Below are 12,693 nucleotides of genomic sequence, written 5' to 3'. Positions count from 1 at the left end.
ATCCTAACTTTTTGCCCAAGCTGGTCACTCCATTCCATTTGAATCGGGAAATCTGTCTGGCGATGTTCTTCCGAACCTGGAGTCGGATGCCGAAAGGGCTTTGCAGTCCTTGGACATCAATAGGTTCCTCCAGTTCTACCTCTCTCAGACAGAATCTTTCAGGAGGTCTGAGGCATTGTTCATCATATTTGGGGCATGTCTCCCAGTACCCAGGCTTCCAAAGCTTTTTACTCCTACGTCCCGTCCCCTTTCCTCCATACTTATGGGACATTCCTCTGTCCTGTGGGATGGGACCGGAGCACTTTGTAAAAAGCATCCAAACATTTTGCAAACATTTTGTCCTTCCTCTCTTTCTTGCGCGGGGCCCGGCACGCGGCTGCAACCCCAACCCCGCCCATCTCGGCTCAGCCCCGTGCATCAGCCATCAGTCCTTTTCTTCGCTCGTTCGGGACTGGACGCACTTGCATCCGCGGAAGATTTTCTTCCCTTTTTTCCTCTCTGGCTCTCGCTAGCGATCGTGTACTAGTCTGTCTATGTCGTTCAAACTAGACTTTCCAGATTGTTCATCGTGTCACTGACGCTTTGCGAGGGCGGATCCCCATCCTCTTTGTTTAAAGTGTTTGGGTCTGGATCACCGTTGGGACTCCTGTTTTTACTGTGATTCCCTTTCGGTCCGGGCTCTTCAGCGTCGGTTGGAGCGGTGGGAGGAGGTGTTCTGACAAACTCCTCCTTCGCATTTTCGAGTGTTCATCGGCGAAAAAAAGAGACGCCCGGTGAGTTCTTTACTTTTCAGAGCACCCCGGCCGGGAGACACCTTTCCGGGTTCCTCCCGGGCCGGGAGGGGTGTTGATCGCTCTGTCACCAGGGTTCGCCCTGAGGTGCCCGTTGGGCCTAATAATTATGCCAGAGTTTTCTCTGAGGGTCTCCGTAAGGGGCCTGTGGATACCGGAGTACACTCCAAGGCCCCTCCTGTGGGGGCTGCTTGTAGAACCAGTATTACTGAGTTGTGTGGTACCGGAGCTTGCTCTGAGGCCCCTCTGTCGGCTTCCCTCAAAAATAAGACCGGGGTTCGCCCCGAGGCCTCGGCGGGGCTTGGTGTTATCGAACGGATGTTCGAGGCCTGCGCTAGTAAGGCTGTTACCGGACCTGGGTCCAAGGTCCCTCGTACAGAGGCTAAAGTTACCAACATTTCTGAGAGGCCTGGCAAGGCCTTATTGGTGACGGTTGTTTCACACCGTTCCCGCTCTTGTGGCAACGCCAGATCTGTTGAGGGGGCAAAGAAGGAAAGGTCTTCTTTTACCGGCAGTGCCGAGGTCCTTCCTGGGAAGGCTCATTTGGCGATTGGTATGTCGCAAAAACATTCCAGGCCACATAGTACCGGCTCAGCCAAGATTCCTTATGTTAAGGCTAAAGTTAAGACCCCTGATCCATCGACGGGGACCCCTTCCTCACTTCCTCGCGTGTCGCAGTAACCCCTCAGGTGAGGACAAAATGGCGGCCGTTCCCGCCACGACCAAGGCAGCCATTTTGGGTGCTACCCCTACAACTACGCCATCGGCCTCAGGTGTAGGGCTTGGTTCTGTGGGTGAACCTTGAGTTCCTGTGCGCATCCCTTTCGTCTAGTTTATGACTGGAACGCTTGGATGCCACTTCCGCACAATGTTTTGTTGCCTGCGGGGTCGGCACCTTTGATTTATGTGGATACGTCGGTGGATGGGCTGGTGTGGCACTCTTCCCCGTTACGTCCCTGGAATTATCCTCCTCATGAGAGGCCTCCTCTGGTTCCAAAACAGTCCTCGGAGGACGCCTTTTTTGGCAAATTTCAGACGCTCATGCGTACCGACCCCATGAGGGAATATTTCAAAGGGCTTTTTAGGGAGATATGTCTCCCTGTGCCTGCGGCTCCACCCATTCCTCAGTGGTTCCGCCGGCGCCTCCCTTGCCTACGGTGCCTTCTGCAAATCTTCCGTCTTTGCCCGCATTGTCCCCCGTGGACAAGGCAGCGCCCGACATGGCTCAGCAGGATCCTGACCTGTCGGATGATGCGCAGGGCGATCAGGACAACGAGGACCTGCCCCGCTCTATTAGAGCTTTTCATGACCGGGTACCTGACATGATGTGCCTTTTGGATGTTCCGGTGCCTGAGGCACCCGCTCCGCAGGAGGGTGTGCTTTCTGGGGCGTTCACCCTGTCTCCTTTCGAGCGTACCAGCCTCTTCTTGTAAAAGGACGTTCTGGCCGAGGTCCGCAGGGTCTGGGAGAAGCCACACACTGGACTTTTCGTCAATAAGAAAACTGACCCGCGATACAGGCTGCATTCTTCGGAAGAGGTGGCCCTGTCGTCTTGTCCGCCCCCCCCCCTCCTCTTCTACGACGGCTACTCAGGTTCTGGGGAAGGAGGACAAGCTCCTCGACTCCCTTGGGGGGGGAAGACTTTCGCTAACTAGGCCTTGCAGCTCCGGCAGGCCAATGCCGAACTAGTGTTAGCTGGGGCGAATATGAGGATGTGGAAAGGTCTTTCAGAGTTTGAGGAGTTCATTAAGGAAAAGTTGGAAGACTTTAAGGCGGGATTATCCGATGCCAGGGTCTTGGCCCAGGATCTGCTGCAGGCTGTGGCTCACCACGTAGACACTTCGGCTCGGGGCCTTATGCTGGGGGTTGATACCTCCCGACAGGCGTGGCTGCATGCCACCAAATTTTCAAAGGAAGTGCAGAACAAGGTGTTGGACCTTCCTTTTGACAGTAAGGAGCTGTTCCATTCTAGAACGGATGTGGAGCTGACCAAGACGAAGGACAGCAGCCAGACAGCTAAGTACTTGTCGGTCCTAGTTAAAACTCCCTTTAAGACCCAGAGGCCGTTATCGCAAAGTCAGCCCTCCTCTGGTTTCAGGGGCTTCCTAGACCGGAAATCTCGTAGAGTGGATGCCCCTTCGGGTAATAACCGCCAGAGGCAACAACGGACTCGGTTTTTCTCACGCTCCTCAGCCTCCTCCTCAGGTTCAGGTGGCAATGTCAAAGAAAAGCCTACAAAATGAGGGTTCTCCGCACGCGCACGAGACCCCAGTGGGAGGACGCATTGCGTCTCATTGGGAGGCGTGGCAGACCATCACCGAAAACAGGTGGGTCTTGTCAGACGCTCGGGCGGGCTTCCGCTTACCTTTACCCCCTACCCCACCCTTCAACCCTCCTTTCCAACAGGGGAACGAGGGGAGGGCTTCTATTCCCAGCTGTTTACGGTCCCCAAACCCAACCAGGCTGGCCTGCGCATCATCCTAGACCTTTCCCAGTTCAATCTTTTCCTACCCCAAGAGAAATTCAAGATGATCATGCCCGGCCAGATACGGTCCTCCTTGCAGATGGGCGATTGGCTCAGCGTGGTGGACCTTCAGGATGCGTACATGCATATTCTGATCTGGAATCCACACAGGCGATATCACCGTTTCTCTGTGGGAGGGGAGCACTTCCAGTTTCGAGTGCTTCCTTTTGGTCTCAGCTCGGCGCCGTGTGTCTTTACGAAGATGTCGGTGATCGCGGCCTATCTTCGTCTGCAGGGTATCCATGTGTATCCGTATTTGGACGACTGGCTCTTACGCAGCCCTTGCCCGTTGAAAGCAGCGTGTAATCTTCAGTCTCTCCTTCAGCTCCTGTTCCATCTTGGGCTGTCGGTGAACTGGCGGAAATCTTCCATGACGGTCTCGCAGGACTTGATTTTCCTGGGTTTTCGCTGGAACACGATCGACTGCAGAGTGTACCTGACCGGGGACAGAATGGCGGATCTGTTGGCCATGCGTCAGATGTTTGTGCAGTCAGAGGGCATGTCGGCCTGGTGGTTCCAGAGGCTTCTGGCCCTCATGGCCTCGTGCGAATTGGCTCTTCCTCTTGCTCGCCTCAAGATGAGGCGGTCTCAGATGGCTTTTCGGAGTTCTTGGCGTCAGGCTGCGGATCCGGACTCCAAGCTGATAATGATTCCGGCTTCCATGAAAGTGGACTTGGAGTGGTGGTCGTTGTCACGACCCTCGCCCAAAACCTCCTCTGGCAAACCCATTGGCCAGGTTGAGTCAGGACTTGGGCCTCTAGAGCCTGGAATCCTCTTCAAAAGCTCTCATGGGGACAGTCCTGGCGCCTATGGCGCCAGGCTCATACACCATGAAAAACAATGTGCTTGGGAACTACTTTATTGTATTGTCAGCCAACATGGAGGCATCCACATAGCTTGGTTCCTAAGAACCAAGCTATGTGGTCTAGTGTTTTGGGTGTGGTAGCCTAGGGACTACTTTACCTGGACTATTCTGTTGGGGCTATTTAAACCACACCCGAGCAAGACAACACGCTTCGCGTTACTTTGCAGCTTACAACGTGACGCTCACCGTGTCCAGCTATTCCCTCGAACCTCGGAAAAGCAGAACCTGCAAGGAGACAAAAGGAACATCATTAGCAGCAGCATCTTACCTGCAGCCTTCATGTTTAAACACTCGCAGCTACTGAGAACAGCTTCCTCGAATCTGCACGCCTCCCAGACAGAATGACCTGAAAGAGGAAGATAGAGGCAACATTAAAGAAAGCAGTAGAGTCATTAGACATTTACAAATTACGAACTGGTCAAAAGGCTTACCTGGCTGGTCGCCTCTCGGCTGGCACCACTCCGGACATTCCACTCACGCTGAAGAACACTGCGACCTACAAGGAAGGAAAACACAGGTTAGCAAAGGCAAGACTTTGCAGCGCTGCGCATAGCGCTTACTTACCGCATCATAGCGCTCTTAATGCGCCATCATTTACCAGCGGGGCTCAACCAAGCCAGTTCGCCACGCTGAAGCTTTGCCTACCTAAAGGAGAAAAAAGACATTTTAAACAAAGAAAGGCATGCAGGATTGCAACAAAACTAAAGAACAGCAATAAGACCTACCCGAACAATATCAAACGGGCCGTCGTCCGTGAAGTAACTGGACCGCACTCACCCATGAAAGACAACGCGCCCCTGCAAAGAAAGAAGGACGGAGAGCATGCCTAATTCTACCACAAGGTGAGGAGAGGGCGCCAGAGGGACTGAAATCTTACGGGGGTGGAGGTAGGATACTTACCCCAGTCGGTCAGTCTTGAACACAGTCCTCCTGTATTTTCAGGCAGAACCTTCCCCGCAGACCACATCAGGGCAAAGCTGAGAAGCATACCAGCGAGTAACCCCGCTGGGTGATGTCCCTGTGGGATACCAGGTGAGCGTAACAGTCGTTTCTCAGCAACCTGTCGGTGGGTGCAGGGTTTCAGGACTCAGCCCCTATGGTGACGGTCACGACGGACTCCTCCCTTTTTTTTTTTAAACGTGTTTATTTTAAACAGGCAGGTTATGGCAATACAAAGCTTAATCACTTGCGACATTAATACCATTTGACGCTCCTCCCACCCCACCCCTCGGGCTCAAGTTCCTTCTTCACTTCCCTGTAGGGGGTCTCCATCCCGAATAGTTCTCCTGGCCAGTTGGGGCTTTAAAGTCAGGGCTGGGAACCTTTGGTCAAACTCCAATACCGGACCCCAGATGTTGCGAAAGCGATGCAAGGTGCCTGCTCCGGCAGCAGTCACCTTCTCGGCGATCAGGATGTCCCAGACTTTCATCCACCAGAAAGGCATAAGAGGGCCTTCCGTCGTTTTCCAGGTGCAGGCTATCACGTTCCTACCCGCAAGTAGGCATTGTGACAATAGTTTGGCCTTGGGGCCAGACCTGGGGTAGATCCCGGGGATTGGTGCTCCAAGGAGGATAGGCTCAGGGGCCAAGGGCAGTCGCACCTGAGTGATGTCCGCTATCATCGCCAGGCATTGTTTCCAAAAGGCTTGGGCCTTGGGGCAGGACCACCACATGTGGAAGAAGGAGCCTATTTGGCCGCACTGCCTCCAGCATTGAGGATTGATCGTGGAGTTCATGTGGTGGAGTCTTAGGGGATGGTAGTACCACAGGAGGAGGATCTTGTAGGTGCACTCTCTATTCGTGATGCATGATGAGGAGGTGTGAGCCCGGGACCAGATGTCAACCCACTGTTGGTCTTCAATCGGATGGCCCAGGCCTGCCTCCCATAGGGCCATATACCGGGTCTTGGAGGTTAGGAAGTCCGTTTGGAGGCGCTTGTACAGAGTGGAGATTCTTCCTCAGGGCGGAAGCTCCTTAAGGGTCAATTCGATGGCTGTGGGGGGGACGAGTAGCCGCCTGGCGAGTCTGTGGATGGGTGCCCCAGTGGCGTAGCTGGGTATATTTGTTCCTGGATCCCAAAGAGTTCTTTGCATCGCTCAAAGGTGCAGGGTTGGCCCCCTTCAAAAAGTTGACCCAGGGTCTCTAGGCCTCCTGCAATCCAGGCCTTAAAATTCTGGGGAGACAGACCAGGAGAGAAGGTCGGGTTCATGAACACTGGGGAGAGGGGGCTGAGCCCCGTGGGGATCCTTTTCTGTTTCAACGCCTTGTCCCACACCGAAATGGTGTGTTTGGATGCCAGGAGATTCCGCCACTGTCGTCGTTCCGGAGGGGGGACATGTGGGAGAAAGCGTAGTGGGAGGGGCAGCTGCGCTTATTCGAGGTCTACCCATCTAGGGGCGTTGGTAAGGACTTGCCATGATTGGATACAAGACAGGTGAGCCGCCATTTGGTATTTCTGCAAGTCAGGGACCCCGAACCCACCCAATTTCGCGTTTGGATTTAGGGATCCTGGGCTTTTTCCCCCTCCAAATAAACTGCAGCATTTTCTTCTGTAAGCGTTGAAGGGCTGGCGCTGGGACCGGCGCCGGGAGTGTGGAGCATGCATACAGAAATCTTGGTAGTAAGTTCATCTTACAGGCTGTAATACGGCCCATCAGCGATATCTCCTGTGTCACCCAGCGTCTCATATCTGCCTCCACGTTTGTAAATAATGGGGGAAAATTAGCCAGATAAGTCTCGCTTGGACTGGCTGGGATCTGAACTCCCAAGTAGCTAAATTCTTTGGTCGACCAATGTATTGGGCACAGCGGAACCAGGGCTTCTCGGGTCAAGCCCACTCCCATGGCGACTAAATCCCGGTAGTTAACTGTGAAGCCTGTGACCCTGCCATAGCTTGTTATCTCAGCCAGGGCTTGAGGGAGGGAGGAGCTGGGTTTCGTGATAGTCAGGAGGACATCATCTGCATAGAGGGCCAGTTTGTGGTGCGCCCGGCCTGTTTGAAAGCCTTCGACTGTGGGATTCAACCTGATCCGCTGGGCAAACGGTTCCATAATTAAAGCGAAGAGAAGTGGTGACAGCGAGCATCCCTGTCGGGTTCCGCAAGTTAGGTTGATGGGGGAGGAGAGGGTGCCGTTAACTCTAAGAAGGGTTTTGGGGGCTTTGTAATTTGCCAGCGTCATGGTGCAGAACTCCGGGCCAAATCCAAAAGCCTCCAGGGTGAGCCTCATAAGTCCAATCCACTTTGTCAAACGCCTTGGTCGTGTCCAGGGCCAAGAGCACCAACTCCCGGGAATCTCGGGAAGCGTGTTCCACCAGATCCAAGGCTCTTCGAATGTTGTCGGCCGTGGAGCGGTGTCTGAGGAAGCCACTCTGATCCGCACTGATTATCTCCGGCAAGAATCGAGACAGACGAGACGCCAGGATTTCAGAGTAAATATTGGCATCTATGTTGAGTTGGGCAATGGGTCTATATGATGCAGGGTTCTTCGGATCGCCCCCAGGTTTAGGTAGTAAGACTGTAATTGACTCCTGCATGGACGGGGTTACAGTGTCCGTGGTCCTGAACGAGTTAAACAACTGTACCAAAGGTGATAATAGCTGGGGTTTGAAAATCTTGTAGAACCTGGTTGTATAGCCATCAGCGCCAGGGGCTCGGGATTTGAGAGCTTTTATTGCCTCGTCCACTTCTTCGTCAGTGATCGGTGCCTCCAGAGAGTCACGGGCTGTTCTTTTTAGCCGGGGAAGTGCTGCACCCCGTAAGTATTCTTTCTGTTCCTCCATGTCCCGCGCTGGAGCGGTCATCACCTGAGTTAGGTGGGCTGCAGCGAGCTGCAGTTTGTCCTGGTCAGCGTAATGGACCTTGCCTCGTTGGTCCCGCAGGCCCACAATTGTATTGTTCCTCTTCGCTTTGGCAAGTTTGGCCACTAGTAGCTTATTTGCTTTGTTTTTAGCATAATAAAGCTGTTTTGCTTTTGCCATTTGGTGGGCAATGTGTTCAGCATAGTGGGCCTCAATCTTTTTCTGTGCTATCCGGATGGCTCGCTGGGTTTTAGGGGTCCAGCCCTTCTCCTTATGGGTTCTTTCTGCATTTTTAAGATCTTCCTCAAGGTCCTGGCGAGTTTGACGCTTGTGTCTGATAGGCCGCTCCTTGCGCAATCAGTTTACCCCGCACTACTGCCTTCATTGTGTCCCAAGTGTTGGCGGTAGAGGTGTCCTCACTGGGGTTCTCCTTAAAGAAGTTGGTGATCGTGGTTGCGATTGCGTTCCCGAGTGGCATCTCGTTGAGAATCGGATCATATCGGGTCCATCTGCGCTGTTGGGGGTTAGCTGGTTCCTGCACTCGGATTTCCAGGGTCACCGGAGCATGATCAGACAAGATTCTGGAGCCAATTGTCACATTGTTCGTAAACGTAAAGATTTGTGGGGACACTAGGAGAAGATCTATCCTGGAGAAGTTCCGGTGGACATAGGAATAAAAGGAAAAATCTCTTTTGGATGGGTGGAGTATTCTCCATGAATCCACCACCCCCAAGGTTCTAAATAGTTGTAGGAGAGCAATGGCTATGGTGAGGTCTCCAGCGCTGGGTGGGTGTGACTTGTCTTTTGAGGGGTCCGGGACCCCATTGAAGTCCCCTCCAATCACTATCTGGCCTTCCAAAAACGGGGAGAGGGTTGTACACAGGGATTCATAGAACTGCGCCTGGCCTGAGTTGGATGCGTATACAGAGATTATAGAATAGAGTTGTCCTAGTAATAGGCATTTCACCGCCATGTACCGCCCCTCCGGGCAGCTTATAGAGTCCAGAATCTGAGGGTTCAGGACCCTCCCGAATAGGATAGCTGTGCCACCCCTCTTGGAGTTCCCAGACGCGAAGAGTTGCTTCGGAAAGTCTCGGGAGCGCAGGCGGCTGTGGTCTGCCGGCAGCAGATGGGTTTCTTGTAGCATAGCCACAGCTGCACCGTCGTTCTGTAGCTTCTGTAGGATAGATTTGCGTTTGGCGGGTGAATTTAGTCCCTTGACATTCAGGAGACGAACCTTAAAGTTCGATGTTCCGGGGCCAGGTCCGGGGAGGTTGACGAGTTCTGGGGGAGAGGGGGAGATGTAGAGGAATCAGCCATCATGTCGCGGAGTGTGTAGCCATTCCCCAACCTGCCTGTGGGGTTTTTTCTCGGGCCACCAACGGGAGGACCGAGTTTTAACTGAGGGTGGCTGACCTTTTGCGGGTCTAATGCCTCCCTTGGCCAACGGGGCCATCGAACAGTGTGTAGCCAACATGGCTAACCTTATGAGTAATCTTAGTGGTTTGCTCCAAGGACTCGTAGATGGATTGTGCCTTGGAACCGGGCATGGGCCGTGGAATAATGCCCGCTGCTTAAAGAATAAAGCTTATCTGTGTTCCTGAGGGTGTAGATCGGATCATGGTGCCGGACTGATCATGGGGTCGCATCTGGCTATTTCCTCTTCCGGAATCTGGGAACCCTCGACCAAGAGTATTGTGTGGAATTAGGGGAGGCCATCAGGTTTGAATCAGCCGCTGCTTCAGAGGGCGGGAGGGACGAGGGATTGGAAGCATCTGGACGTAGGATGTCGGTAGCATCTTCCAGGTGGCTAATTCTCCTGAGCGAGCCCTTGTAGGAAAATTGCAAAGCTGTGGGAAAGAGCCATCTGCAGCGGATTTTTTTTAGCCTGAAGAAGGGCGGTTAAAGGGCGAAGGGCTCGCCTCTTTTGAAGAGTAAGCGCAGAAAGGTCCTGGAAGATCTGGAGAGAAGTCCCTTGGAATGTAATTAAGTCTTTGGAACGGCTTATTGCCGAGATGGCTTCCTTCGTAGTAAAGAAGTGCACCCTGGTGATGACGTCGGGGGGGCCATCCGATTCCACTCCGCGTCGGGGGTTCAGCTTGTGGGTGCGATCCAGGAGAAGCAGTGAATCTTCGAGGTCGGGGAGAAGAGATTCGGAAAAAGAGGCCCACATATTCAGCTAACCCCTTGTCTGGGATCGAGGTGGGAACCCCCCGAATGCTGAGGTTGTTGCGCCGGGCCCTATTTTCAAGGTCTTCTTGCTTGTATTCCAGGATGTTGCACCTGTCCTGCAGTAGTCCGATTGAGCGTTGGACCTCTGTTAGCGCCGAGGCATGGTCTTGGAGATGATCCTCGACAACTCCTACTCTTTGTTCAACCTCCGAGACGTTTTTGTCTGTGCTTTCCAGTTTAGTTGTGAGTTCTGCCATACAAGATCGGAGTTCTGATTTGATATCTGCCATGAATTCACAAATATCTTCTTTGGTCGCCAAAGGTCCCTTGTTATCTAGGGATTCCCGTGGGATAGAGGAGCAGGAATCTTGTTTTTTAGCTTTGTTGGAAGCGGTCAGCAGAGTTGCTATGTCCGAAGACTTGGTGGTCTTTTGTTGCTTGGACATTGCGCTGGTTGTTAGAGGCAGGACAATGGCTGCCGGGAGCGATGTAGTGGTGGGCCGGGGTGCCCCAGGAAGCGCTCAGGGAGAAGCACATGAGAGCTAGGCCTACCTTAAATCTCTCAAGGGGCTCCCGCTGCCAACCGTTGGGGGGAGGGTCTCATCTTCGCTCCAGGAATTGAATCGCCTCTAGGGCTGATATCTGTGTCCATGAGCCGGAAGTAGGCCCCACCGAGCATCCAGGTGGGCCACTAACGCAGCCGCATAGATCTCCGTCCGCTGGAAGTGTGTAGGGCGGCGTGGGCCGGGGCGCCCCAGGAGGAAAAGGGAGAGGGTGCACAAAACGGGGTCGATGTATGCGGGGCTCCTTGCCGGTTCCGGGGGGGGTGGGGCCCTCGCCGGCCGATGGAAATAGTGCCCGTTTGTCTGGATATCCGGATGTCGTCCGTCCCCTCCGGCTCGAGTGTTACGGGGAGGATCGCCTCCGACTCCTGACTGGCCGCCATCATACGTGCGCCCGCCATCTTGGCTTCTCCGAGCCGCAGAGGGGGGGACCGATATTCAGGCGACGAGTACGGACATAGTCCTCCCTCTCCCAGCTTTCATCTTTGAGCCGCTAGTGCCCCATCGGTTCCGATCCACATAGCTGGCGTCGGTGGATCGTATAGGCCACAAGAACCGCGCAATTTTAGCTGAAGCAGCGGGCCGTCCACAGGCGGCTTTAGAGGAGCGACTGCATCGCGTCTGCTCCAAGCCACGCCCTCGGACTCCTCCCTTCTAAGGTGGGGTGCAACGTTAGCTCTTCTTCAGGTCTCGGATCTCTGGTCCCGTCAGGACAAGCTCCTCCACATAAATCATCTGGAGCTTCTGGCGATCTTCCTAGTGCTCAAGGCGTTCAGACCGATCTTTTTCAACAAAGTGGTCCGTATCCACATGGACAATGTGGTGTCGATGTATTACATCAACAAGAGAGGGGGAAATCAAGTCTCCCCGCCTCGTGGACCTGTCCATCCAGATTTGGGAGTGGGCTGTTCTTCATGGTGTCTGGCTGCTTGCAGTACACATCCCGGGCCAGCTGAATGTCACGGCAGATGCCCTCAGCCGGCGGACAATGGTAAGCTACGAGTGGGAATTGAAGGCAGAGGTCCTCTCATGGATTTTCAAGCGTTGGGGCACACCGGACGTGGACCTCTTCGCTACGATGGCAAACAAGAAGCTTCCTCTGTATGCCTCCAGAAGCGGGCTGGGAGCCTCCTCTCTGGGGGATGCTCTCGAAATTCCATGGCACAACATGAGGGCTTATGCCTCTGCCTCTAGTTCACCGGACAATTTGCAAATTGAAGAACTCTGTGAACTGTTCTCTTCTACTCATAGCCCCGTGGTGGTCAGCCAGGTTTTGGTTCTCAGAACTTCAACACCTATCGGTGTATCCGCCGATCAGGTTACCGGTGACCCCCGATCTTCTTCACCAGGGGGAACAGCAGCTGTGGCACCCATCCCCACAATCGCTCAGCTTGGCGGCATGGTGCCTGAGTTCAAGTCTTTAGAACATCTTAATTTGTCTGCGGATAACATGCGTATTATCTAGGCAGCCAGAAAACCCTTGACTACGTCCCAGTACAGAAGCAAATGGCTCAGGTTCTGTCATTGGTGTTTAAGTAAGCAGTTGGACCCAAGGGGGGCTACAATTGGCACGGTACTGTCCTTTGTATCCTTCTTAGCAGAGTCGGGCGTCCACGTTCTGTCATGCAGAGCTTATATTTCAGTGGTTTCCGCTTACCTTTCTACGGACCAATGCTCTTACTCTCTGTGTAACCCAGTGGTTAAGAGGCATTTTGCAGGCTTGACGCGCCTTTATCCTCCGTTTCGTAGTCCACAACCGACGTGGGATCTAAATGTGGTCCTAACGGCGCTGTGCCATAAACCTTTCGAACCGATGGCCACGGTGGACCTCAAGCACATGTCATGGAAGGTGTCCTTTTTGGTCGCTGTTACTTCAGCAAGGCGGGTGAGTGAGCTCCAGGCTTTGTCAGTGGAGCATCCCTTCTTGGTCTTTCATAAGGATAAGGTGGTCCTACGGACAAATCCTGCTTTCCTGCCGAAG

The 12,693-nt window shown here is 53.7% G+C and overlaps 1 protein-coding gene across 3 annotated transcripts in view; it reads left to right on the top strand.

Annotated features, from left to right (window-relative positions):
• The window catches only part of NT5C3A (5'-nucleotidase, cytosolic IIIA), a 656,918-nt gene that overhangs the window by 469,169 nt on the left and 175,056 nt on the right, over positions 1-12,693 (top strand). The window lies entirely within an intron of this gene.

The sequence above is a fragment of the Ambystoma mexicanum genome, chromosome 5p, assembly GCF_040938575.1.
Source record: "Ambystoma mexicanum isolate Mex_15411 chromosome 5p, UKY_AmexF1_1, whole genome shotgun sequence".
Classification (NCBI taxonomy): Eukaryota; Metazoa; Chordata; class Amphibia; order Caudata; family Ambystomatidae; genus Ambystoma; species Ambystoma mexicanum.
The sequence above is the reverse complement of the archived record's forward strand: the minus strand, read 5'-3'. Positions and strand labels throughout refer to the sequence as shown.